Consider the following 5,837-nt stretch of genomic DNA (forward strand, 5'->3'; position numbering starts at 1 on the left):
GGGGAGGGGGAGGGGGAGGGGGAGAGGGAGAGGGAGGAGGGGGGGAGGGAGGGAGGGAGGGAGGGAGAGAGAGAGATATGTAAATGTGCTTATGGATGGTCACCTGGGATCGGTAACCAAGCAAGTGTCCCAGGAGAAAACTGATCGTCCCTATCTCAGCAGCCATTGAATACCTAGAGCTCTTCATCAAGGAGAGGGGCTTTGTGAGAATTCCTATTTACACTGGCAAGGCAGTATTGAGATCATAGTACAGGTCTTGTTTCGGGAACTATTGGTTTGCTGTTTCGTTGGGGCAGCTCCTGTCTTGTTTAGAAGACACCAGCTCACAGAAGACATCCTTATGTCCTAGCTCTTTCCACAACCCTTCCAGCTTCTTTCTCATAGCATTCCATGAGCCTTAAGTGCAGGGACTGTATGTTAGCTGTATCAACTGGAGCTGGCACTCCATGGTTATTTATTCCCTGTATTTCAATGAGTTTTGGATCTCTGTAGCAGCCTCTTTATTCTGATGAGAGTTGAGACTGCATTTATCTGTAGGTGTATGAGAAGGATTTAGATTGTACTCAGAAATTATACTGATCTACAAAAGTGGCAGCAGTAGGTTTTCATATAGAGCCCAGAGTCTGTGTCTGCACCAGTCACAGGTAGTTGGCTAGGTGGATAGTACCTCATATTTAGCAGGCCTTACATCCAATTAAACAGCTATTGGTTAACTTCAAGATAAAAGTATCTCTATTTCACCACTAGGGACACCTTGACAACCCAGTCACTGTTATATTTGCAAGCTTTACAGCTCAGTAGTAATTTGATTGGTTTTTGCCCATGGCAATTTGCATAATGCCTTCTGTTTTGAAAGTTGTAATACTCTGAAAGTTAAAGCCTCAGGAATGAGACTTCCAGGTCGGAGTCTTCTCAATTCCCCCAAGTCCTATGTCTGATGTGTGGTGACTTCAGTCATAGGGTCCTACTTTCAGACTCTGAGAGGCAACCAAGTGCAATAGCAATACTACACTGTTTTGGGAATCTCTTGAAGCCTACTGATCAGCAGCTTGAAGAGAGGTTTGTCTTGTGTAGCAAGTGATATTCTGTTATGAAAGTCATGATAGAATGAAACTAGATTCTTAGAATGTAGTATGCATACTAAAGAGAATTACTTGGCAAACAACTGGATAAGGCTGTTTTTAACATACAGTATTAACTAAGTCTTGAATCTCACTAATTGGGTTCATGTGCACATGTGTTATATTAGTTGAATCTATTAGATAGTGCAAATTTGTTGATTGGTAAAGCCTTTATGTATTAGAAAACTCTAAGGTATTCTAGCTTGTTCAATAGTTTGTCAAAGCCCTAGTTGCTAGACACATAGTTAATATGAGTTCTGTTAAAGGAGCCACATGTTCATGTGGAAGAAACAATTAGATAAAGTGGGTTTGCCAATCCAGGGAATAGGAACAAGACATAAGTAAGTCTTCAACCACCCACCTCAAAAACATTAATCCAGAATTCCTCCTGTCAGAAAGAAATGCAGGGACCAAGAATGGAGCAGAGACTGCTCCACTTAGGGACCCATCCAATCTACAGACACCAAACTCAGACACTATTGCTAGTGGCAAGAAGTACTTGCTGACAGGAGCATGGTATAGCTGTCCCCTGAGAGGCTCTGCCACAGTCTGACCAATACAGGTGTGGAGGCACACAGCCAAACAGACTGAGTGCAAGGACCCCAATGGAGAAGTTAGGACAAGGACTGAAGGAGCTGAAGGGGATTGCAACCCGATAGGAAGAAAAACAATATCAACCAACCAGACCAACCAAAGCTCCCAGGGACTAAAACACCACCCAAAGAGTATACATAGGGGGACCCATGACTCCAGCTGGAAATGTAGCAGAGGATGGCCTTATCAGGCATCACTGGGAAGAGAGCCCTTTGGTACTGTGGAGGCTCGATGACCCAGTGTAGGGAAATGCTAAGGTGCAAGAGCAGGTGGACATCTAGGGGAGCACCCTCATAAAGGCAGCAGGAGGGGATAGAGTGTTGGGGGCAGGAAATGGGAAGGGAGGTAACATTTGAAATGTAAATAAATAAAATAACCAATAAAATGATCTAAAAAAATTCCAATGAAAAAATAAAGTAAGTCTTCAAATAAATTAGAAAGAAAACAATTGAGAAAAATACTGCAGAAACAGCCAACAGTATAATAATCAAGGGAAGCTCCTCCCAATATTCCTTGGTGTGATGGGGTAATTTGGCCTTCTCTAAAATGGGAGCACAAGTATGAGTCAGGATACAAAAACTCAAAGCAGACAATGCAGGTGCAGAAACCCTGGAGTGCAAATAAGCTTACAGTAGATGAGCACCAGAAGGTGGCAGAGCTGGTTTCCTTGATATGCAACTTGTGTTCTTATGCAGTTTCATGCTTAGGTGTATCCCAGTTCATCCTTTGCTCTCAGTACCTTGAAATTCTTAATTTTTAAATATGAGACTCCACACTGGTCTGGAAAATTATGTATCAAGTTCTGAAGAAAGTCAGTTAGCAAGAATGTGATAGGAGGAAATGGGAGGCATACAAAATAGTCATAGTTCTGGTACATACAACAAGGACTACATGTTCTGAAAGATGAGCTGTACTCTCAGAAAAGCCATTTTTTCTTGGTGATACACACACACACACACACACACACACACATGATATTCTACAGATACTAATTGCAGCTCACAGGAATTCAACTTGTCACTTAATCTCATGGAACATACTTGTGGGAGTGGACTCCTCATTCACATTTCAATCCTTGCTTTCTTCCTACAGTTAGTTATACTATGGTTCCCAATCTTCATGAATACCAGGAGTAATCATATGAATTTGCTTATGTACAACCATAGAAAATGTCACTCATGGGAAATCTTATAATCCGATTTGCAAGTCCAGCAGGATTTAATTAACAGAATATTTTAAAAACAATCGTACAGGCAGGTTCATGGAGCATCACAGTACACAGAATGGTTGGATTCTTACTGATGGTCTCCTTGGAGGTAAACCCACACTGCAGCAAGACCTTCCTGTCCATTGCCAACTGTTTTCTTGCCCCCCACCCAGTAAAGGAGGCTAAAACTGACACCCACTTTTTATTTTTTATAACAAGTGGTACATTTCAGTAATTACTCTGTGAGTGATCCAAGTCCATGCCACTGGGGTTTGATCTAGAGGCTGTTATTCCTTGGTGACTTTTCTTTTAGGCAAATCTATTTCCACTTGATAGTACTTATGATAATTTGCCCAATGACTACTGAACTGAATGAATTAAGAGTTCATGTAACAAGCTGGCCTTCAGAGATTTGATTGTGCCAAAGCAGGATATCATTTCTCTAATCAGGACGAAAAGGTGATTGGATAACTCAGTGAACTAAGTTTTCTGAAAGTCTTCCATACAGCAAACCCTGGTTGTTTGTTTCTCAGCTTCCTATGGAAAGGCTCTTAAGCTCTAAAAGCATTGCCTAGTGCTTCTTATCGGGTACTCCCATGTCCTTTAGCTCACTTCAAAACACATGTGCTTATGGTTCTCACTTGTACATTCCATTACTTAAACTTTATCAAATTCTTGTTTTTAATTTTTTATTGGATACTTTATTTATAATAGAGATGTCATCTCCTTTCCCCCATTTCCCCTCCCTAAAACTCCCTATCCAACCCCCCTCCTTTATGCTTTTATATCATTTTAATTACATGCATGTATTAAGGTCAGTCCTAGGTTGAGGATCTAGCAATATAATAGATGCAAGTAGTCAAGGAACAAGCTAGACAATAAACACAAATAGTCAAAGAAAAAAGTAAACATTAAACCCAGTGGCGTGAGCACTCCCATGATCGCTGTTTCTAAGGGCTCATCAGGATGACCAAAGTATCTGAGCCTACTTCCCTGTCCTAGCACAAGGTCGTTTTCATGTCTGAAGCCTACTTCCTCGTTCTAGCCTAAAATTTATATTCCTGTCTGAAATTACTTCTTTTTTCTAGCCTAATATTTAGATTCCTGCCTGAAGCCTACTTCCCTGTCCTTGGCCAATGTCATATTTCTGCCAAGCAGCCCATTTACTTGTCCTTGGCCCATGTCAGAATCTTGTCAAGTAGCCCCAAAAGCTTTCCACCTCTCCCCCTTTTTTATTTCATTAACAAGACTGAGCCTGTTTAAGTCATTCTGACAAGAATGCCTTCCTTTCCCATCATGGAATTTGCATTTTCGAAGGCAATGCATTTATGTCTTAGGTTGGTAAGGTTCTGTGCAGAATCATACCTGTCCTTGGATTGCTAGTCTGTTAATTGAATAACTCTGTCTGGGGGTCCATTTTCAAGTTCAAGCCACGTACTTTGGCTGCCAACATGTTGATGTTGTTAAAGAAAAGTTTTAACAAGATGGGCAGGAATAAAAGTATTCTCAGGGATGCTGCTTAGAGACGATGGGAGCCTTTTCGCCGTGGCTGTGGGACCAATCTCCAAACCGAATCAAGATGCCACGGTGTACATGGGAGGTCTGGACGAGAAAGTGAGTGAGCCTCTGCTGTGAGAGCTGTTTCTCCAGGCAGGGCCAGTGGTCAGCACCCACATGCCGAAGGATAGAGTCACTGACCAGCACCAAGGCTATGGCTTTGTTGAATTCCTGAGTAAGGAAGATGCTGACTATGCCATTAAGATTGTGAACATGATCAAACTCTATGGGAAGCCAATATCAGTGAACAAGGCCTCAGCTCACAACAAAAACCTGGATGTAGGAGCCAACATTTTCCTCGGAAATCTGGACCCAGAAATTGATGAAAAGCTGCTTTACGATACTTTCACCACCTTTGGAGTCATCTTACAGACTCCCAAGATTATGCAGGACACTGTCACAGGTAACTCCAAGGGTTATGCCTTAATTAATTTTGCCTCATTTGATACTTTGGATGCAGCAATTGAAGCCATGAATGGGCAGTACTGTCCTATCACTGTGTCTAATGCCTTAGAGAAGGACTCGAAGGGTAAACGCCCTGGCTCAGCAGCTGAACGACTTGTGGCAGCCCAGAACCCACTCTCCCAGGCTGTCAGCCCTCATCAACTGTTTGCCGATGCACCACCTCCTCCCTCTGCCACCAATTCTGTGGTTTCATCCCTGGGTTCTGAGCTTCCTCCAACAGGCCGTTCCCACCTCCAGTGACACCTCCTGGAGCACTCCCTCCTGGGATACCCCCAGCCATGCCTCTACCACCTATGCCACCTGGGGCTGGAGGACATGGCCCCCCAGCAGCAGGAACTTCAGGGGCTGGCCATCCTTTGTCTCCTTTTATGCTCCCTGTATCTTCATTTCTTGGACCAATCAGAGATGCTGTAGCTCACCAGGGCTAATGTACTGACCTCTCCCAGCAATTCTGTTCCCATTCCAATGTCATGTTTTCCACAGAGGATTTTTCTTCATTTTTATTTTAAAATGTTGATCCTAATTTCTTTATATGTGTATAGAAAAATAAATGTACGCTTCTTGTTTGGAAAAAAGAAGTATTCCCAGGACAAAAAGGCTAGCATAATCAAGCTATATATGCTAGTTTTGAAGCTTGACCAAAATAGAAATACTGAGTATTTTGTTGCTCCTTCTAAGAAGGACCGAATCACCCTCACTTGGTCTTCCTTCTTTATGGGCTTCATGTGGCCTGTGAGTTGCATCTTGGGCATTTCAAGGTTCTAGGCTAATATCCAATAATCAGTGAGTGAATACCATGTGTGTTCTTTTGTGATTGGGTAACCTCACTCAGGATGATAATTTCTAGTTCCTTTGTTGAGCTCTGGACCCCATTTTCTTTTCAGGGATTTTTT

The 5,837-nt window shown here is 42.5% G+C and overlaps 1 pseudogene; it reads left to right on the forward strand.

Moving 5' to 3' along the window:
* Positions 1–4,434: 4,434 nt before the first annotated feature.
* On the forward strand, positions 4,435–5,372 carry LOC114614459 (annotated as a pseudogene).
* Positions 5,373–5,837: the final 465 nt, after the last annotated feature.

This window comes from Grammomys surdaster, unplaced genomic scaffold (genome assembly GCF_004785775.1).
Source record: "Grammomys surdaster isolate TR1022 unplaced genomic scaffold, NIH_TR_1.0 126391, whole genome shotgun sequence".
Lineage (NCBI taxonomy): Eukaryota > Metazoa > Chordata > Mammalia > Rodentia > Muridae > Grammomys > Grammomys surdaster.